A 23,862-nucleotide genomic window follows, 5' to 3' on the forward strand; every position below is an offset into this window, starting at 1 on the left:
ATATATATATTGAAGTGATCCCTTGAGCTTTTTTTTCAAAAACATAGTATAGTGCAGTGATATAAGAAATGCTGATGCAAACGTTAGAAGAAAATAAAGTGCATAAGGCTGTGGCATAAGGATTTTTTCAGCAGAAGTTTTTTTTTATCAACAAAAGTTTTTTTTTAGCAGAGATATTCTTTTACAGAATGCATTCAATCATTTCTATGGTAGGAATAGTTCTCACTGGCAAGGAGAACTATCCTGAATGGTCCCAGATGGTAAAACACACCCTCATCTACAATGAGTTGTGGAAAGGAGTGTGTGTCGGAGAAGAAGACAAAGCCCCTGTGAAGCCTACATCAGATAAAGAACTTGTCATTTGGGAAAACAAGAACAGCAAAGCCTATGCATTGATCGCAGCATCTGTAAATGAAGAAGTAAGTCGTCATATTTCATCCTATTCCACTGCCTTTGAAGCTTTACAAAAGCTGAAAGAACTCTATGATTCACATTCTGCACTTGAAGTTGTTCAGCTCATGATTAAACTCTTCACTCTTGAACTGAAAAATAATGATCCCCTTGCCCTTGCATCTGAAATAAAATCTATAATGCATGATATTAAATCCACTAAGGTTGAGCTGGATATCTCTCTTATTGCCTTTCTCAAAGCACTCTATCCTACCTACTCCAATTATCTTGAGTCTTTACAAGCAAATGGAAATCTTAAATACATAACCTTTGAGTCTATTGTGAAAAAGTTTGCTGAAAGAGAGAAAGCCTTTGGAAAGAAAACAGTCCCTGAATCTTCTGAAGAGACTGTTTGCCTTGCTCATAAAGAAAAGCATCCTACTCAAGATTCTACAAGAGGAAGAGGTGGACGAAGAGGAAGAGGAAGATACTTCAGAGGCAGGGGGGCAGACATTCTCAAGGAGAAAAGGCAGATCTGCATTGCATTCGCTGCAAACGAAATGGATCACATGATGCTTCTACATGCAAGCTACCATGGGATAAAATTGAGCAGAGAAGAAATTAGCAGAAAGGTAAAACTAATGATACAGACAAAGGTAAAGCACCTGAATCCGCTCACTATATTGAGGCACAATGTAACATTGGAGTAAATGAAGATTTGTTTAATACTTCACTTGCTTCTTCGAAAAATGACTGGTTGCTTGATTCAAGAGCAACCTGTCATATGACTCATAGGAAAGATTTTTTTGAAGATTTCACTGACAATGTTGATGGAGCAGTATACTTTGCAGATCAGTCAAAAATCAAGCCATCAGGGCTTGGCACAATCAGGCTTAAACTGCCTGGTCTTCCAGACTTTCTTCTGGATCATGTTCTATATCTCCCACAGCTCAAGAGAAACTTGCTGTCCCTGGTCCACATCCGCCAGCAAGGTCACTCCATTCATATGTTTGATGGCAAGCTTGAGGTAAGAAAGGCATCTGACCACTCACTTGTCATGAGGGGTATAGAAGAAGAAAGACTTCTTAAACTGCAAGGAAATTCTGCTCATGCACAACATTTCTCATATATTTCTCATCATGAAGAAGGTACACTTCCATCAAGTTTATTATGGCATGCTAGATTTGGACATTTAAACTATAACAGTCTCCGCTTATTAAAGAAAAATGGTGTTGCTGGTTTGCCTACAATTCCTAGAAAACATAAGCAATGTGATGCTTGCATTCTAGGAAAGCATAGCAAACAGTCTTTTCATGATTCACATTCAAGAGCACATAGGAAGCTTGAACTCATTCATTCAGATTTATGTGGTCCAATGCCTGTTCCTTTTGCAAATGGAAATAAATATATCATGACATTTATTGATGATTACACCAGAATGTGTTGGGTTTATTTATTGAAGAACAAATCTGATGCTTTTCAAACATTCAATAATTTTCATAAATGGATTGAAAATGATGCACAATCTCATATTGGGTCTATTCGCACTGATAATGGAAAAGAATATACATCAAATGAATTTTAACACTATCTTCGCCAACATGGGATTAAACATCAAACAACTGTGACTTATAATCCTCAACAGAATGGTGTAGCTGAAAGAATGAACAGAACAATCTTGAATATGGTACGATCCATGCTTTTCTTCAAAAATGTAAAGATAATGTTTTGGGCTGATGCTGTTCTATGTGTTGCATATATAAAGAATAGATGTCCATGTAGTGCTATAAGAAACAAGACTCCTTATGAATTGTGGTATGGACATGTTCCTTCGGTAAAACATCTCAGGATCTTTGGTTCCACCTGTTATGCTTTAATACCAAAGGTACATAGAAACAAACTTGGTGCTACAAGTCGTAACTGTATCTTCTTGGGGTATTCAAACACATCTAAAGCATACCGTCTCTATGATGAAGTAAATAAAAAGTTTGTTGTATCTAGAGATGTCATTTTTCTTGAATCATCCAAATCTGACAGTGTTGTTGAGCGGCAACTTGATTGCTTGGATAGATTCACAAAACCGAAATCATTTCAAGAGTTTGATAATCAGATTCCACATCTTGAAGGGGGGATTCCTATACTAGAACAACATGTGGAATCTTCTTCTGAAGAACAATCTCCCCTGCATGAAACTCCAACAACGGATGATGCTTTAAGTGATGTAATTGATAGAATTGGGAGACTCAATCTTGATTCAATCCCAACTCAATCAACAGAGTAGCCTGGACCATCTCAGAAAGGTCCCCCAAAGTGGCTAACAAAGACACTTGAAAGTGTTCATCCTGATGAAATTGGAAAAACAGGAACCAGAAATACAAACCGACAAGATGGAGGTGATGTAGATAACTCTAATTCACCTGTTGATATGGATGTTACTTATGATTGTGAATTGAACTTGTCTACAGATTTTGAACCAACTTCCTTCAAAGAAGCTGCTTCTCATGATGAATGGAAAGAAGCGATGCAGAAGTTGTATGATGCCCTCATAAAGAATGGCACTTGGAAGTTGGTTGATCCTCCATTTGGAACCAAACCAATTGGCTGCAAGTGGGTCTACAAGAACAAGTACAAAGCTGATGGCTCACTTGACAAGCACAAAGCTAGGCTTGTGGCAAAAGGTTTTGCACAGAAAGAAGGGGTCGATTATGAGGAAAATTTTGCCCCCACAGCAAAATGGGCCACCATCCGGACACTCTTTGCACTAGCTGCTCAGAACGGTTGGAAAGTCCATCAAATGGATGTAAAAACTGCATTCTTGAATGGAGATCTAAAAGAGAATGTCTTTATGTCCCAGCCTGAAGGATTTGCTGTGAAAGGACATGAACACAAAGTATGCAAACTTGTGAAGTCCTTGTATGGCCTCAAACAAGCACCACGAGCCTGGTATGAAAAACTAACTCAGCATCTTCCGAAACTCAACTTCAAACATTTTGATCTTGATGATGCAACTTTATTTGTCAAGAAAGTTGGCAAAACAGTCGTATATCTTGTGGTATATGTAGATGATCTTTTAATGACAGGGAACAATGAAAGCTATATTGTATCCATAAAGAAAGAATTAGGAAAAAGTTTTGAAATGACTGATTTGGGCTATGTTCATTACTATCTTGGCATTGAAGTAACCCAACATCCAAAATCCATATTTCTTTCTCAAAAGAAATACATTGGAGATTTGTTTTAAAATAGATTTGGCATGACAGAGTGCAATCCTCTTTCTACTCCAATGGAACAAAACTTGAAGCTCACATCTATTGAAGGAAAGGAATTTGAGGATGCAACAAAGTATAGAAAGCTTGTAGGAAGTCTCATCTACCTCACTACTACCAGACCAGACATTTCATTTGCTGTTGGAATCCTCTCCAGGTTTATGCAAAAGCCTTGTGAGGGACATTGGTCTGCTGCAAAAAGAGTTCTAAGGTACTTGAAGGGAACTCAAGACCTTGGAATCAAGTATACACAGGTGGACGACTTCAACTTGATTGGATACTCCGATTCAGACTTCGATGGAGACAAAGAAACTGGGGTATCTACTTTAGGATATGCTATGAATCTTGGATCAGGAGTTGTCTCCTAGAGATCACGCAAACAATCAGTGCCAGCAGATTCCACAACAGAAGCAGAATATGTGGCAGCAGCTGAAGCAACGAAAGAAATTGTGTGGCTCAGGAAAATTCTTGAAGATTTGCAGGTAAAACAAATACAATCAACTCCACTCATGATTGATAACACCTCTGCAATAAAGTTGGCCAAGAACCCAAAGTTCCATGATCGTACTAAGCACATCAATACTAAATATCATCTGATCTGACATCATGTTGAGGCCAAAACAATCCATCTCCATCATTGTTCCACAAATGAGAAAACTGTAGACATCTTCACCAAAGCGCTTGGAAGAGAAAAGCTTGAAAGATTCAGAACGATGCTTGGACTCACCAACATCCCTTCAGATTAAGGGGGGGAATGTTGACACCTAATCCTCAACGGATGGGTGAACTGGAACGCGAACAGTCATCAAGAAGATGAACTGATCCGTCCCATTTATGTATATAAATGATAGTTAGCTAATGAATTATGCAATCAGTTTTTCTTCTGCCTATTCTGGAGTTACCCTGGCCTGACAGTTTTCCTTTATGAATTCATGTTTTGTTAGTGCCAGTTCCCTGGTTTTCACTAGCAAAATTTTTATTAATTTTATTATTATTATTATTATTATTATTTATTCTTTTTTTATTCTTTTGGGGTACTTGAAGGAATATGGCTATGTCATTCCATTACTTCCAGATCTGTCTCTTGTGTCAGTTGTTTCGCAAAATCTTCTCTATTGATAGGCTTATTGTAAACCTTAAACCTATGTCCGTTTACTAAAAATGATGTAGACTCTTGATCAATTGTTTTGATCTGAACAACTCCATTGTCGAAGATTTCTTCTATCTCATATGGCCCTAGCCAATGAGTCATGAACTTTGCCTTGAAATCTTTGAATTTTGAGTCAAACAGTAATGCCCAATCTTCTTTTTTGAATGTCTTGTTCTTGATGAATCTGTCATGCCATTTCATTCTTTGTTGCTACACTAGTGTTGTGTGTTCTACTACTTGTTGTCTCTGTTCATCCAATTGGTCCAATTCCATTATCTGCTGTTGTTGTGCTTCAGACAGTTTTAGTCCTAATTTTGCTGCCAACTTAAATGTGTGTATCTGAAATTCTATGGGCAATAAGACTTCTTTTCCATACACTAATTGGTATGGACAAAACCCAGTTCCGTTTTTCCATGTTATTTTGTATGCCCATAGTGCATCTCTTAAATTTTCTGACCAGTCCTTCCTATTCATCTGTACTGTCTTTGTCATTATGTTTTCTAGGAATTTATTTGTTGCTTCCACTTGTCTGTTTGCCTGAGGATGGTACGGTGTTGATTTCCTGTGTTTGATCTTGTACTTTTCCGTAAGATCCCGAACAAGTTTTGAAGTGAATTGTGTAACCTGATCAGTTACAATCTGTCTCAACACCTGAAATCTAACAAACATTTCCTCAAAGAGGAATGTGACCACTGTATTTTCTATTTCCCTTGCGATCGCCTTTGCTTCCACCCACTTAGTTACATAATCTGTACATACCAAGATGTACTTCTTTCCGTTTGATGGTGGATTTATTGGTCCCACAAAATCTAGAGCCCATTGCTTGAATGGTTCTATGAGCACTTGTGGTTTAAGTGGCATCTCATCTGATACTATTGGTATCCCTATTCTTTGGCAACTGTCACACCTCTTAACGTAGGCTTTGAAGTCTTTGAAGATTGATGGCCAGTAGTAGCCCTATTGCAGCACCTTGTAGGCTGTTTGCTTATCTAATGCCAACATTTTAGCTTAGATCCATTTAGACTTTGGATTTGATCTTTATGAGCATTTGGTGGATCCAGATTTAACATGGATCAGATTTAAGATGGATGTAAGTAATTAGTAAAAAAATACAGTTGAATGTACTTATTATGTAGGATTTATTAGTATGTGTCACTAGTTTTTCTTTTCTTTTTCTATTGTATTTTTGTATTTCAAATTATAAATAATTGCATATCAAAATTGTGTGATTTTATATTTAATACAATTTTTAAATTATAATTAGTGTAGTAAATATTTATATACATAAATCCATACACGACATCATGATACATTTCAAATTTTCAAGAGTAGAAAAATCATAAAAAAATTATAAATTATATCTTTACTATTATTATTAATTATAAAAATAATTAATATATGAAGTAAAGATATATATATTAAAAAAAAATGTAGCAAAGAAAAACATAGTAAAGTAACAATAAAAACAAGACGAGAGTGAACAACGAGGGTGAACAACAAAGCTTGCACGTAGTATCAGTCGGGGAACCCTATGGAGGGCTGTAGAGGAGGGAGCTCCACTCCCTCCTTCAAGGAGGTGGTGGCCAGCAGAGGCAAGAAACCTCTAGAAAATGCTAGAGGAACTGGGGAGGAAGGGAAAAGAAATATGGAAGAAGAAACATAAGAAGCCATAAATAAGGAAAAGAATGGCACAAAAGACAAAGAGACAGAAGACAAAAAACAAGGAACTAAAGACAAAAAAAAAAGGACCCTACAAACCCAAAGCAGAGATAACACCTAGGGTCATTTTAAATGATCCAGCTCTACAGGCACACATAGAGCACATGCGGACATATGCCATCATCTGTAAGTTCATGGGTCTATGGCCCACTGAAAAAGCTTTACAGTCATGGATTAAATACCACTGGAAACCTAAAGGGAGCATAGATCTACATCTTGGGTCTAAGGGATTCTTCACGGTGGTGTTCACGAATATTGAAGACAAGGACAGAATATTTGAAGGAGGGCCTTACTTCTATGTTGCAGCGGGACTCTACATGAGACCATGGAGGATGAATTTTGTTCCAGAAAGGGAAACCTTTACTTCAGTTCCGGTTTGGGTAAGGCTCTATTCTCTACCTCTTGATTACTGGCAAAATGAATCGTTAGCTGCCATAGGCAATAAATTAGGTTGATATGTTAAAGCCTCTGAAGCCACTAGAAGGGGAAAATATACTTCCTTTGCTAGAATATGTGTGGAAATGGATCTATCAGGAGCTCTACCAGATGAGGTGATCTTGGAAGTTTATGATGAAGAATGGGTGCAAATAGTAGACTATGAACACATTCCATTCAGATGTCGCAAATGTCATGAACATGGACACCTTTTCAAAGATTGTCCGCTCATCAAAGAAGTAAACAAGAGCAAAACTAACACAATGAAAGAAATAGACAGCTTCCAGAAAGTGGTTAATCGAGGTAAAGGAGGTAAAAGAGGACCGAAACAACCTCAAGATGAAGGAAAACAGTCCAGGCATAATAGATTCCAAGTGCTTTAGGAAGAGGAAGAGATCACAAAAGAAGATCAAGCAATGGAAGGAAGTACTGTAGAAAAGGAGAAGGAAGAAAACTGGGAACAAACACAAAATTTTGAGTACCAGAAAGAAGCTACAATGAGTGATGCTGAACAAGAAATGGATCAGGAAATGACCCAGAATGAAATGGACCTGGAGGACCATGAACTACAGGAAATTCTTGACAAAGAAAACCTAGATCTAGAAGGGTTCTTGATGCAGGGAACCACGGGAGGAGTGGATTTGTTACCTCAAGAAAAGCTCAACAGAATACAACAGTTGTTTCTATGGAAAATGCAGGCTAAAGCGCTGGAAAGAGGAAAAACCAGTGATAAGCAGGACAACAGAGGTGTGAAAATGATGAAAACTACTCTGGGACTAGCCACTAGAAACCCAGGCAAGAAAAGAGGGAGGAAAAAGCAGAATGAACTCTTGATGGAGTGTGGAAAGCTAATGATTGATTCAGGTAAGATGAAAGATCTAGCTAGCTACTCGTTTACAAATCTTTAATAATGAAGTTCGCATCTTGGAATATTAGAGGTCTAGGGAGTACGAGAAAGCAAAGAATGCTTAGTAACATAATGAAACACTTGAAATGCTGGATATAATTTTCATCCAAGAAACAAAATGTTCCATTCAAAAATTAAGACAAATTCATAGCAAATGGCTCAGCAAATTTGAGTTTCTTGAAGTCAAAGCAGAGAATACAGCAGAGGGAATACTCACCCTAGGGGACCCCCACAAATTAGGCATTCTAGATGCTAAGGCTTCCAAAAATTATTTATCAGATGTTATTCAACTGATAAGAGAAAGGGACACTCTTCTGGTCACAAATGTGTATGGTCCTCAGAGAATAGATGACAAACTCAAGTTTCTAGATTCCCTGGTGGATCTCAGGGACATACATGCAGATATACCCTGGATCATGGGAGGGGATTTCAACATGATCAAATCTCTTTCAGAGAAAAAAGGAGGAACAAGAGCTCTAAGTAAAGACTCCTTAGCTTTCCAATCCTTTTCAGACAATATGAATCTTGTTGACACTAATTGGAATACTGGCCTCTTTACTTGGAATAACAAAAGAGGAGGAGGTTCCCAAGTGGCCTCTATGTTAGACAGATTCCTCATCTCTGAGAATCTTATGCTGACAGATAAAGAGGTAACAACGCAAGTTCTTCCCTTTGGAGGCTCAGACCACTGGCCAATTCAGTTGGAGATTAAGGGTATAGGCACTCCCAGGAACAAACCCTTCAGATTTGAAAATATATGGCTGTCACACCCAGACTTCATCAACAACATTGAAAAATGGTGGTCAGAATATTTGTAGATTCAGGGGACTAGAATGTACCTTCTTCACAAAAGACTAAAGCACATCAAGCTCCGACTTAAAGAATGGAACAAGAAGGATTTTGGCAATATTTTTGAGGAGAAAAAAGTGGTTGAGAGCAAAATGCAGGTTCTCAACCAAGCTCTGATCAAGGAAGGCTTTGATAAAGGCATTAGTGATCAAGTGCATAAACATTTTCAAGAATGGGAGAATCTATGTAAACAAGAGGAAATATTCTGGAGACAAAAGTCCAGAGTTCAATGGATCAAAGAAGGAGAGTGTAACACTAAGTTTTTTCATAGAATCACCATGGCCAATAGAACTCACAATAGAATCTCTTCAATCAAGAATGAGGAGGGGGAGCTTCAGATCTCCCATGAAGCTATAGAAACTGTGTTAGTCCACCACTTCCAAGGTATAACCCAGGAGAACAATTCAGATAGAGAGCAATTCATCAGGGAGGTAACTAGCAATATACCGAAACTAGTGTCCAGAGAGGACAATTTCAACCTTAATAGACCATTAACAGAATTGGAGCTTAGTGAAGTCCTCAAAGAAATGCAGAATGGTAAAGCACCAGGCCCGGATGGTTTTAATGCAGACTTCTTCAAAGCGTGCTGGAATATTGTTAAGCATGACATTCTGAATGTGGTGGAGGACTCCAGGTTAAACAAAACCATTATGAAAGCGCTCAATACTTCCTTCATCACCCTGATACCCAAACAGGGCATTTCTCATACACCAAATAAATATAGACCCATATCCCTATGCAATGTAATCTATAAGATTATATCCAAGGTTGTGGCTAACAGACTCAAACCTTTGCTTCCGATTCTTGTTTCAGGGGAACAATCAGGTTATGTGGAAGGCAGACAAATTCTTGATAACATCATTCAAGCCCAAGAGGTGGTGCACTCATTAACAAGCAAGAAGCAGGCGAGCATGATCATGCAATTGGATATTGCCAAAGCTTATGACAAGGTAAACTGGGCCTACATAAAGAAAATGTTGATTGCCTTTGGATTTTACCATAATTGGGTCAGATGGGTTATGGCACTGGTGACCTCCTCCAGTTTTTATATATTAGTTAATGGCTCTCCCTCAGAGATTTTCAGTCCTTCAAGAGGCCTTAGACAGGGAGACCCGCTCTCTCCTTTTCTTTTTATCATCATGATGGAAGGTCTGGGTAGGGCTATAAAGCAGGTGAAAGCAACAGGAAAGATTAAAGGTCTGCAGCTAACAGAAAATGGTCAAGCCCTGACTCACCAATAATTTGTAGATGATACCATGTTACAGGGAATCCCCACAGTCAAAGAAGCTACAACCTACAAAAAAATTATGAATCTCTTTGCCTTGGCTTCAGGTATGGAAGTAAATCTCTCTAAATCAAAAATCTTTTTCTTCAATACCAATATTGCTATTCAGAAAAATATCTCCAAAATTCTAGGCTTTCAAAGGGATTCCCTTCCTTCAAAATATTTGGGAGTTCCTCTCACTACTAAACCAATGCTCAAAAGAATTTGGGAACCTTTGATCAATAAGTTGCAGGAAAAAGTCAGTAAATGGACCATCAGATCTTTAAATCTTGCTGGCAGGTTAGTTCTTACTAAAGCTATTATGCAAGAAATCCCTATTTTTATGTTATCTGCCCTCCCAGCTCCAAAAGGAGTCCTTCAAAAATTCAGAAATATTCAAAGAAAATTCCTTTGGTGCAAGGAGGAGACCAAGAAGAAATGGGCCTTAGTGTCTTGGGAAAAAATTTGTAAGCCCAAGAACCAAGGAGGGCCAGGTTTGGATGATCAGGAGATACTCAGCAAAGTTCTAGGGGCCAAACTTTGGTGGCAGTGGGTTCAGCATCCAGAGACTCAATGGGCAAATATCTGGAAAGAAAAATATGCTAGCTCTTGGAAAAATAATGATCTCATAAGAATGTCAGGAAATATAAAGGGCTCATATATCTGGAACAAAGCCTGGGAGAATAGAAGACTAGTACAAGAAAACAGCTTTTGGGAAATCAGGGAAGGAAATCTTGCTCTTTTCTGGGAAGACAAGTGGCAACAAGAATCAATTATGTTAAAAGAAGACTTCATGGATCTTAAGCAGGATTCAGATTCCCAAGGATTAATTAAGGTAAAGGACTTCTGGAATCATTCTCATCATACGGAAAAGTGGAGAATCTAGAGAAACATTGATTGCAGAGATAACAATCTCTTGAAAACAAAAGCAGAGGAGCTCAGGAAAATAGTGGAACAAAGGAAGATCTTAGTTGCAGAGGGACAAGATCAACTAAGATGGGGCAACAACAAAGAGGGCACCTTTAATCTTAAGGAAGAAAAAGGCATTCTCCTTGAGCTAGATCCCCAGGTTCCAAACAAAATCTGGCAAAACCTTTGGAGGCAGCAAGGGTGGATGAAAATCAAACTCTTCATGTGGTTGGTATATCATAAGAAAATACTAACTTGGGACAACATCAAGAAAAGGGGTGTTTAGGGGCCTTCAAGATGCCAGCTCTGTGAGGCTCAAGAAGAAACTATGGAACATTTACTCAACAACTGCATTTTCACTTCCTGGTTATGGGACATTTTTGCTACAATATTTTAGCAATCTAATAGAGACAGAGGGAGCATTATTAATACCCTCACCAATTGGAGAAGAAATTTTTTGGATTATGAAATTCTCAACTCAACGTGGATTCTCATTCCAAGCTTCATTTTATGGAACGTTTGGAAGGAGAGGAACAAAAGAATATTTAAGGATGAAAAGACGCCCCCACACCGCCTGTTAGAAATAATCCTTAAATAGCTCAAGGAGACTGTGGGAACCACGGTTCACAACTACCCTAAAAAACCTCCCTCAGATTTAGATTTAAAAATTCTCAGGTAGCTAGGGTTGCAGGGGCTCACTCCCCTAGGACTTGACAGGAAGGTTATTTCTATGGATACGGAGAAGGAATTCTGGTATCCTCCTCTGGAAGGCTATTTAAAATTTAACATTGATGGGGCTTCAAAAGGGAACCCGAGAATAGCTGGGTATGGTGGTGTCCTCAGAAATGCAGAGGGAAGTATTATCTCCATCTTCCATTGGCACCTAGGTACAACCACCAACAACATGGTTGAACTAATGGCTATGGAGCAATGCCTAGTGCCTAGATGAGTCAAGACAACTGTTTCAATGTTATGATAGAGGCGGATTCTGAGTTAATCATCAACTCAGTGCAAAAAATAAATAATGGAACTGCACTAGAGAAAGTCTTTAAACATTGGAAATTAATTCGGGTCTACCAAAGAATTCAAATCCATCTTCAGGGCCTTGGCACTGTCAGTTTCCACCATGTTCACAGAAAGGATAATAAGCTGGCGGATCTTCTGGCCAACCAGGGGGTCACCTGCATAGAGAATAAGGTGTCGATAAAGTGGCAGGAGTTGCATCTGGGCAAACTGAAATCCCTATGTTGCGAGCAAGCGGAAGAAGACAGGGAAGTGTTTAGACACAAAGCCATGGAGGCCAACTAGATTTGATTTTTCCCCTGAATGTGTCACCAATATCTGGTTTACTGTTCTTTGGCGGGAAGAAGACCACGTCTAGTCGCTCATACTCCAGGAGTTAGCGAGATGAAGATCTCAGTTCATCGGTGGCAACGAATAGAATCCCTCAAGTCTTCATTCGATGGGAAGCCTCTAACCTTTACAAGGTTCTAGGTTCAGGAGACGGAGATTAATAGGCACAAGAAGAACCCTGTTTATTCTGGCAGTCAAATTTTTCAGAAATCAGGGTCCTAGCCTGTAAAACTGCCTCCCATTCGGTTTTCGGCTGATCGCACCGCTTTCATGTGGAAAACGGTTTTGGCGATTTCGCAGTGATTCCATTCAACCTACAACACGTGGCAGGGTGAGGGTCCCGAAAACCGCCCTTTTTCGTACACTAATGCCAGACCATCTTGTCCGGTGCGATATCATTCTCATCCGTAGGATTCAGTCGAAGGGGATCAATGGTTGAGTTTGATCATGCATCTTGGTGGGGCAGTACAGCTAAACTTTGGTATTTTTGGGCTGCGCAATATCCTCCTGAGCAATTGATCTTTTTGCTTCTTTTGGACCTCTCAGATGGTTCGGGCTTTTTCGACAGTGGGGCAGTGGGAAAGTTCGCGGGCTTTTAGGAGGCTAGGCATTATTTTTGTTGGTTGTTCCTTGGGTTCAGGTCTTTTGTTGTAAGGCTAGGAGGTTTAGCCCTTGGTGGCTTGGGCTTTTCTTTCTTTTCTGATTCCTTGGCGTCGGATGGACATTTGTAAAAATTGTACACTAATTTTTGGCTTAATGAAATGGAAGGATCCACACTTGCTTTAGCAAAAAAAATAGTAACAATAAAAACATAGTAAAATAACAATAAGCAATAAGAATTACCTTGTAAACATGCCCCTTTGCTAGTTAAATTGAAAGATAAAATGTCTAGAACTACCTTTCAAATAATTCTAAACCCTCTTATCCTCAATAGTACTAAAAGTATTCCATGGATCTTTTGTGAATGTTAAATCCATACCATCCACGTAGTAATTATTAATAATTAAATTATAATAATGAAACCCTTATTTCAAAATAAATATATTATCCATGTAACTATCTATATATTTGTCATTTATATACAAAAAAATGTAATATAAATTTGAGTTTAAATAAAAATGATCTCACACACTCACAAACACACACACATATACATATCATTTAGAGTAAAATTGACTTAATTATAGGGTCAATTTGATACTTACCGTTGATTGTTTATGCAAAATATATAATAAGATTGAGTCAATCATAGAGCCAATTTGATAATTACCACCTCTTTGATGGAAGCTTTGGTAATACATGATTTTGTTCATGCTATTATCATGCAATGTCGTCTATTTAAGGGCATGCTAATTCCATTGTTTTAGTATTGTAATATGCGTTAGGGTTAAAGAATAATAGATCTATTATTAAGAGCTAGCTTTCCCACAAGGGTTTGCAAGATCATGTATTGTCTCCACGTGTTGTTGCATTTATGTGTTGCTATTATATTTTTATTTCTCTCTCTTTTAATTATGTTGATATCAAAGTCGAACCAAGAGCACTCTATGCCAAAATGTGTGGGAGATGCATAAACATTGTCAGAAGTTCGGTCAAAGTCGTAAATTCTATCCATGGGTAAACTTTCTTGAGGTTGTTATAAGGCCTATTATTGAGATATATGTAATAAAAATATTATGACCAAGTTAATATTGTCAACTTAGGTCATATAGTCAATTTGGCACACTCACTTTATTGATGGTGCCTTTCTTCATGTTTTTGTAATGCATCATTTTTTCCATGAAATTATCATGTAATGTATTCTATGTGAGGGTATGATGAGTATATTGTAAAATATATCTGAGATAAATAATAATAAATATAATATTAGGAGATGATTTCCGCACAAGGTTCCAAATATAATTTAAAAAAGGATTTAAAAAATAGTTTATGAATTAAGATAGTCTCACTTCTCCAACTCAAAATAATTTTATAGCTAGTGGAATAAAAATTAGTCTTTTTGTAAAAGTGGTTATGGAACCATTTGTGACAAGGTTCATTGTCAAGAAATTTATTATAAAAGTTGATAGTTCAAACCTAAGTTTACCCATGTCCTTATTAGGGGTAGTCATGGACACCTAATGTCCCCTATTTTGAGAGGAGTGATTAGTAAAATGGGATGTCACAAATAAAAAAATAAATATAAAAATACTTATAGAGTTCTGATTTAAATGGACTCCATATTACACAAATATTAACCCAACCTACTTATAAAAAAAATCATAAATTCTTAGTAATTTAAGCCAACAAGTTATCAATTCAACATAGTAAAAAAACAATTATGATAGTAATAATTAGAATGAACTTTATATCTCACACTAATCCAAGTTATTTAAAAAATAATAATTTTACGATTTAAAAAAAATTAATTATATGTATTAATAAATAAATACAATCTTAAATATAATTTGTTATATTTACTAGAAATAATTCTTAAGTATTATAAATATATTTTCATTTCAAATTTTTATTCAACACGTTTGATTAACTATTTAATGTTGTTTTATTCTTTAATTACATATTTTGTATTTGCAAGTATAAATTTGTAACACCCTCCTCCCACATTTACCCAAGCTAACTGGTCCACTGTGGTAAATATGTGACAAGAGACTACTATGATGTGATTCAACCTCTGAGTTCTCCTTAAGGAAGTGGAACTCACAAACACAACCCATATGACCTTCCACACATGCAACAGAACCCTTAGGATCCAACCAACCCTTCAAGATGATCAACCACTGAGATAACAAATCATTTGACTGACCTAGACCCTTTTTCACTCCCATGAAAAGCTTGACAAGAAAGTAAGGCCTTCCAGTCACTCCCACAACAAGGCATGCCAACAATTGTGGAATTTTCCAGCTAGTTCTATGCCAGCGACCCTAGATTTTGTGCCACCTTTTTAGAGCCGGGACTTAGGCCACATTCTATAACTTCATGAAAACTTCAAGAATAATAAAATAACATGGAAAGAAAAGGTATTAATTCAAACGTTGATACAAGTACTTCACCCGAACCTAGTAGACATGACAAAAATTTCGTGAAACATATCACAAATGTGTAATCATTAGGTCATAAAATCTAATTTAAGCATAGGGTTCTCATACTTATTTGAGATTTGTCAAGAAGCACTGATGCCATATCAAAATAGTTGTATAATCATCTATTAGGTCATATATTCTTTCTAATTTCAAATACTAATCAAATCATCATGATATCCATACATGAAGTCTGTCATGGAGGATACTCATAACCAACATATAAGCAACATAAAAAACAAAGATATAGAAGCCATAAATATCACATGTGAACGAGTACATCTACACATAAAATACCAAGGAGAAAGAGTTGTTATTGATGAATGAATAGGTCAACCAAGTTCTGGACTTCCAAGAACTAACGGACCATAGATTGGCTAAACCAAAACTTTTTTCAGCCAATCACCCCCGTGCCATATTCCAAGCATGAATGTGGTACTCACAACCAAACCAGAATAAGGCTTCAAAAGGAAAAAACACCTCAAATCTCATTAATATAATCAAGGTTTATTGCCATCACAACTGGATCACTAGGCCCTAAGAAAGCATGGATGCTACCAGATTTCTCCACCTACATAGTGAATAATTTTCCTACTTTCTAGTCTCTAGGATTTACCATATATTTGGCCATGCACTAGTCAAGGATTCCTAGGCATAATTGAGACTCCACCCTCCAGGCTTTACCGTATATCGCGCCATACACCAGTCGAGGTCTACCACTCTGGAAATGACCTCCTACTTCCACTCTGGAATTGGAATCATATGAATTAGTCCACCTAGATGTTGAAAATAATACTGAGAAGGGGGGGGTGTGAATCAGTATTATCAAATTCTTTTTCAACTTATATAAATATTAGTAGATCTGACTAATGAAACTTGTGTATACCTTCCAGACTTATAATTGATTTTTTTTTTTTTTTTTTCTTTTTCAGATGTTGATCATTAATCTGTTTGTCAGAACCATATAACAGTAAGCAGGAACAGAAAAGTAGAGCAGACAGTCAAACAAAAGAACACAAGATATAAGGTGGAAACCCAATGTGGGTGAAAACCACCTACTGCAATATGTCTCTATCTTCTTTCAATTAGAAACTTCCTTTTACAATGATTATGTACTGGTGCAATCTTATACTAGCACGCAGGCTTCAACCTGCAGAAGGCTACAACCTTCTCTCGTTCTACAGTCACTTCTGGAAGGGAGCTACAACCCCCTTACCTCTTGTACTAGTTGAAGTACTAGTACGTAGGTACTGACCTACAGAAAACTTCTCTTTTCTTCCAGGGACCACGTTTCATAAATTTTCAAACTGGATCGATGAATATCAATCAAACATCAAATAGATCTGCAATCAACCAACTTCCTTGTACAAATACTGAATCAATAACTTCTCAGAACATAGTACCAGTAACCAGACACTAAGTCAGAACCCTGAACACTGCAGAAATAGATAAAAGCAGCTAAAACATATTACAAGGGAAAAGTCCGCAACTTCACCAATAGAAACCTGCGTATATCTGCAGTATTCCCTTCTTTACCCTGCGGGTATCCGCACTTCCTCTGTGTCGAACCTGCGGTATCCGCACCTGCGCTCTGCCGGGGCTGCGGGTATCCGCACCTCCTCTGTGTTGAACCTGTGGGTATCCGCACCTGCGCTGCCTCGAGCCTTTGGGTATCTGTGCCTGCGTTGTGTCGAGCCTGCGGGTATCCGCGCCTATGCTGTGTTGAGCCTGCGGGTATAGAAATTTATCAGACTTCAATTATACCCCAAATTATCAGATTTATCTGATCATGCACCAAAGAGATCTCGACCCATCAGTAGATCTGTCTTGTAATGCTCAGGTTTCTCCTTGATTTAGGTCCAGCTATAACTCACCAACCGATCACTAGTATTTTAGATCTTACTCATCTCAAGATATTCAACACATTAGTTGTTCTAGCCAAATGATCTCCTTTCCTTTTTATAGTCTAGGCCTTGCTCAAACCATGGTCCAAAACCATAGAGATCCAATACTAGGGACCCAAAACCTGGGTTCAATACTTTAGATGCAAAAAGCACGGACCAAAACCATAGGATCAAAAATGTCGGACTAAATACCATGGACTAACCATAAGATTTCCCACGTGCGTGCTTTTCTCTGCATGAAAGTGCGTGTAATTTACGTCTGCACTTTTGTTCGGAGCACCTACGTACATGTTCGCAGCTTTTGTTCAGCGCACCTGCGTATGTCCGTGGCTTTGTGAACAGGAACCTGCGGGTATCTCATTTTCTACTATTTTGAGAGCCTGAACTTGTGATCTGCACTTTGAGTGAGTTGCCATCAAGGACAACACTTATGTCATTGAGCCAAACCTGTATCATAATGCCAACACTAGATGCTTACATTCTCCCTTCACTTGCTGACAATCCAAGCATCTAGCCATAAACTCTGCCACGTCCTTATTCTAATTCAGCCAATAATAAAACTTCTTCACTATTTTAAATGTCTTTTGATATCCTTGGTGACCTAAATATGTCTTAACATGAAATTACCCAAGATAAGCTTCTTGAGCTCACTGTTATATGCTACATAAACCATGCCTCTAAATATGATCAAACCATCTATTGTGAGACCATAGTCCACATCCTGATCACCTAAACCCTGTTGTAACATGTGCATAAGCTCCATGTGCCTTTCATCCTGTTGTCTTTCATGTAAGATATGATCCTATAGATGTATCCCATAAGAGCTCATAGCTGTAATATAATTCACATCTATCCTCCTGCTAAGAGAATATGCAACCCTGTTCTCTCTTCCCTTGATGCACCTGATCTCAAAATCGAACTCATTGATCATGGCCAACCATTTAGATTTCCTAACATTCAGATTCAGCTCATGAAAAAATAATCTCAATCCACTAGGATCACTCATCAATACAAACCTCATAGTGTCTCCACATCTTCAATGCATGGATGATTAAGGCCAACTTAAGATCATGTGTCATATAATTCTTCTCGTGCTCATTCAGTTTCCATGAATCATAGCACATTACCTATCCTTCCTGCATAAGGACTCCACCAAGTGTTCTCTTGCAAGCATTTGTACATACCACAAACTCTTTGTCGAGATCTGCCATATTTAACACTTAAGAATTTGTCAAAAATTGTTTCAACTACTCAAAACTTGATGCACTTTCTCTTGTCCATTCAAATTTCTTACCTTTCCTTTACAATGATGTAATAGGATAAGAAATCTGTGAGAAGTTCTTGATGAACCTCCTATAGTAACTTGCTACCCCCATAAATTATCTTACCTCATCCACATTTTTAGGAGCTTCCCATTCCATGATAGCACTTATCTTTTCTGGGTCCACTACTATGTCTTCCTTGGATACCACATGCCCCAAGTAATGTATCTTTGTCTGAAATAAATTTCATTTACTGAGCTTAGCATGCAATTGATGCTCTCTCAATGTTTCTTCTAAGTCAGAAGAATTTGCACCACCACGCTACTCATCTGATCCATAGGGATCATTTCGTGAATTGTAGTCTACCATATTGCTAGTCATCTTTGATCTCTTTCCTACAAGTATACAATGTCAGCTAAACCAAAACATAAGCATAACCAACATACCTTGGTATAATTAAGGGGAGGATATCTCATCTACAAGATCAACTGGATTAGGATGATACATGTATATTCATAATCATAACAACGTATGAACGTCTTTCCAACCATTATCTATTCATCAATGCATGACCATACCAACCACATACCATGACCTCATGCAGGACAACTAGAACCATGTCAATGTATGGAATATCGTATTATAGTTATTATATTTTCATTCTTTTGGAATTTCAAGTATTAACAACCTTGCATCTCTAAATCCATGTTTACTTTTTAAAATTTACCTAATAGAATTATAAAATTTCCATGCAACTTATCAAATAAAAAATTATGTAAGCAATGCAAATTATTGCGACAATAGGCACATTCTACAACTGATTATGCCTAATCCCTATATTTTATATCAACTGTAAGAGATAACATACTTAAAAGTTAAAAAATCTTATATTTAACTTATAAATAACTCAATAAAAGTTTAAATGTTCATTTAAATATCCATATAGACCCATCTTAACTATGGATCTACTAAAATTTGCACTCAGAGGTAATCCTTCTCTAAAAATCATTGGTAACCATGTAGAGGGATGACTTCTCTTGAGGTGTAAATCCTTCTACATATCAAGAGATTTGATCCCTCTTACTTCTTGGTAGGTATGTGGTTAATATAGATCTATACTGGTCAAATTTCAAATGATGTTGACCATATAACAACTAGGTTTAGTATATGTGCTTGATACACTCATCATCATTTGTTATTTAATGATCTCCACAATTTTTGTCATTAGTACAATCACATTAGTAAATGTGATTGGCATATATCAATAAACTTCATTTAATAATCATAATAATGATAATGAATTGTTTTTAAAGTTAGAACCAAGCTCACACCAAACTGTTGTCGAACATGAACTTAGCTCAGCGCAACTATCTAATTATTAAATTTATAGACATACATATTCTATCTTTTAGATCTTAATATATAACCTTTTAAAATAAGACAAATTTGACATAAAACAAAATTACGTGTTAAACTTAAAAAAGAAAGAAGTACAAACATAATGTTTTATTTTGATAATAAACTAATACCATTTTGAAGAAAAATTAGAGTAACATCCCCAATGAAAAGGAAACAGAACGGTAAACATAATATAAAAGGTTTTAGTAATCAATACATTCCTAGGAAGTTTGAAGTAATACGACGAAAAAGGCAGTCAACATGGGACTCAATCGCCTCGAGCTGATTCATAGGAAGATGCATGTAAACCACCCAGCTTCCATCCCCTAAAGGACTTGGTAGTGGCATTACGTAACCGGCTTCTCCACCCCAAGGAAAATGGTAGCTTCCAAAACAAGGATTTCCCCATCCAAAGTCAATCTTGGACAAAGGGAAACGTAAACCAGAAGAAACCAAAATGCTTGGACCATTAGATTCTGCCATTTCCCTATTGCAATAAATAGTAGCCAAGCCAGGGTCAGGTCGGATGATCTCCACCTAGTCAATTAAGCTTTGAAAATGTTCCTCATTTGCAGCTCTGTATATAACGTTATGAATGAGCTTAGCACTCCAACTAAGAGGTTGGCTTTTAATATCTGAGGCCTGAGCTTCCACACAAGGTAATAATAATACATTGCCGAAGTAATTAGATGGTATTCCCATGTTTGTTAAACGGGTACGACCATCTATAACTACACCTATGCTACAATTTCGATCATTGTGGATCTCCTGACTAAGGATCAGTAACTTCAGAAAAGGCAACCAATTTGCTATACCGTTTACCGTGTTGATTTGCATTACTTTGGAGAAACTGAACATCTTTGGCGGTGAGGTAATAGATCCTGCTAACTAGAGAAGGAGGAGGATCTTGTTTCTTGGATTTTTCTAAAGGCAGCGAAGAGTGTCTCGTATACATTTCATCAATTGCAGAGCAATAATTAGGAGGCCGTCGAGGGAGTAATAGTGATCTATCAAAGTTAGGTGTCAACATTTCAATGGACTCCTTTCGAGTAAGCTTTGCCCACGATAATAAAAACATATGGGTAGAAAATGCATCAGCAATCCTATGATCAAATGTGCACCCAAGAATAATACCTCCGCAACTAAATTTTGTTACCTGACAAAATAGGAACCGAATCATTTTCGATAATAATCTCTGAAGTCAAAATAATTTTGAATAAGACTTTACTATGTATGGTTTATATATCCAACTGTACGGTATGATTTCTATTCCTTTGATGTGATGAAGTGTGTATATTAGAGGCTAACAAATGTGAAAGTATTGTTTTTCATTTTTTGTTGCAACAATCCTACTGAAATCTGAAGCGTAAATTCATGGTTTATGAAATCAAATCGTGCTTTCATCTAGGATTCCACTAATCTTAATTTAGTTAGAAAAAAATAAAGTGTGAGTTATTCTTTTATGATTCATCCAACAATGATAATTACTGTGTCCCACCTAAACTCAAAATGGGAAATAGCGTAAATTCATGGTTTATGAAATCAAATCGTGCTTTCATCTAGGATTCCACTAATCTTAATTTAATTAGAAAAAAATAAAGTGTGAGTTATTCTATTATGATTCATCCAACAATGATAATCACTGTCTCCCACCTAAACTCAAAATGGGAAATAGCGTAAATTCATGGTTTATGAAATCAAATCGTGCTTTCATCTAGGATTCCACTAATCTTAATTTAATTAGAAAAAATAAAGTGCGAGTTATTCTTTTATGATTCATCCAACAGTGATAATTACTGTCTCCCACCTAAACTCAAAATGGGAAATAGCATGGTTTATGAAATCAAATTGTGCTTTCATCTAGGATTCCACTAATCTTAATTTAATTGGAAAAAATAAAGTGTGAGTTACTCTTTTATGATTCATCCAACCATGATAATTACTGTGTCCCACCTAAACTCAAAATGGGAAATAGCGTAAATTCATGGTTTATGAAATCAAATCGTGCTTTCATCTAGGATTCTACTAATCTTAATTTAATTAGAAAAAAATAAAGTGTGAGTTATTCTTTTATGATTCATCCAACAATGATAATCACTGTGTCCCACCTAAACTCAAAATGGGAAATAGCGTAAATTCATGGTTTATGAAATCAAATTGTGCTTTCATCTAGGATTCCACTAATCTTAATTTAATTAGAAAAAAATAAAGTGTGAGTTATTCTTTTATGATTCATCCAACAATGATAATCACTGTCTCCCACCTAAACTCAAAATGGGAAATAGCATAAATTCATGGTTTATGAAATCAAATCGTGCTTTCATCTAGGATTCCACTAATCTTAATTTAATTAGAAAAAATAAAGTGTCAGTTATTCTTTTATGATTCATCCAACAGTGATAATTATTGTCTCCCACCTAAACTCAAAATGGGAAATAGCATGGTTTACGAAATCAAATCGTGCTTTCATCTAGGATTCCACTAATCTTAATTTAATTAGAAAAAATAAAGTGTGAGTTATTCTTTTATGATTCATCCAACAATGATAATCACTGTGTCCCACCTAAACTCAAAATGGGAAATAGCGTAAATTCATGGTTTATGAAATCAAATCGTGCTTTCATCTAGGATTCCACTAATCTTAATTTAATTAGAAAAAAATAAAGTGTGAGTTATTCTTTTATGATTCATCCAACAATGATAATTACTGTGTCCCACCTAAACTCAAAATGGGAAATAGCGTAAATTCATGGTTTATGAAATCAAATCGTGCTTTCATCTAGGATTCCACTAATCTTAATTTAATTAGAAAAAAATAAAGTGTGAGTTATTCCTTTATGATTCATCCAACAATGATAATCATTGTCTCCCACCTAAACTCAAAATGGGAAATAGCGTAAATTCATGGTTTATGAAATCAAATCGTGCTTTCATCTAGGATTCCACTAATCTTAATTTAATTAGAAAAAATAAAGTGTCAGTTATTCTTTTATGATTCATCCAACAGTGATAATTATTGTCTCCCACCTAAACTCAAAATGGGAAATAGCATGGTTTATAAAATCAAATCGTGCTTTCATCTAGGATTCCACTAATCTTAATTTAATTAGAAAAAATAAAGTGTGAGTTATTCTTTTATGATTCATCCAACAATGATAATCACTGTGTCCCACCTAAACTCAAAATGGGAAATAGCGTAAATTCATGGTTTATGAAATCAAATCGTGCTTTCATCTAGGATTCCACTAATCTTAATTTAATTAGAAAAAAATAAAGTGTGAGTTATTCTTTTATGATTCATCCAACAATGATAATTATTGTGTCCCACCTAAACTCAAAATGGGAAATAGCGTAAATTCATGGTTTATGAAATCAAATCGTGCTTTCATCTAGGATTCCACTAATCTTAATTTAATTAGAAAAAAATAAAGTGTGAGTTATTCTTTTATGATTCATCCAACAGTGATAATTACTGTCTCCCACCTAAACTCAAAATGGGAAATAGCATGGTTTATGAAATCAAATCGTGCTTTCATCTAGGATTCCACTAATCTTAATTTAATTAGAAAAAATAAAGTGAGTTATTCTTTTATGACTCATCCAACAATGATAATTACTGTCTCCCACCTAAACTCAAAATGGGAAATAAAACTAATTGACAAAATCGTTTTATGCTTTTGTGTCTTCGGCATTACCCTCAAGTCACCTTGTTGGGTTTTACAAATAGTATATAGAGTCCTATATATGCTGTCGGATTCGAATGGTTTTAAATTCAATCATCATGCAGAACTTATTATTTGGTATTACATCGCAATTAGTATTGCGTGTAGCAAAGAGATAGTGATGGTTGCACTTATAATGCAAGCAACTAAAATATATCTAATAAATATAAAATGTAGAAAGCTCCCTGACCCGAAAGATTCGCCATGGAGATTGGAACCATAGTATCTTCACAAAATAATAAACTGATCGTTTATAT

The 23,862-nt window shown here is 36.5% G+C and overlaps 1 pseudogene; it reads right to left on the reverse strand.

Annotated features, from left to right (window-relative positions):
* The window catches only part of LOC149209456 (coniferyl alcohol acyltransferase-like), a 24,927-nt pseudogene extending 3,864 nt beyond the window's left edge, over window positions 1–21,063 (reverse strand).
* Window positions 21,064–23,862: the final 2,799 nt, after the last annotated feature.

This window comes from Pinus tabuliformis, chromosome 1_2, assembly GCF_031772625.1.
Source record: "Pinus tabuliformis cultivar Carrire ecotype Pingquan chromosome 1_2, CPIR1, whole genome shotgun sequence".
NCBI lineage: Eukaryota > Viridiplantae > Streptophyta > Pinopsida > Pinales > Pinaceae > Pinus > Pinus tabuliformis.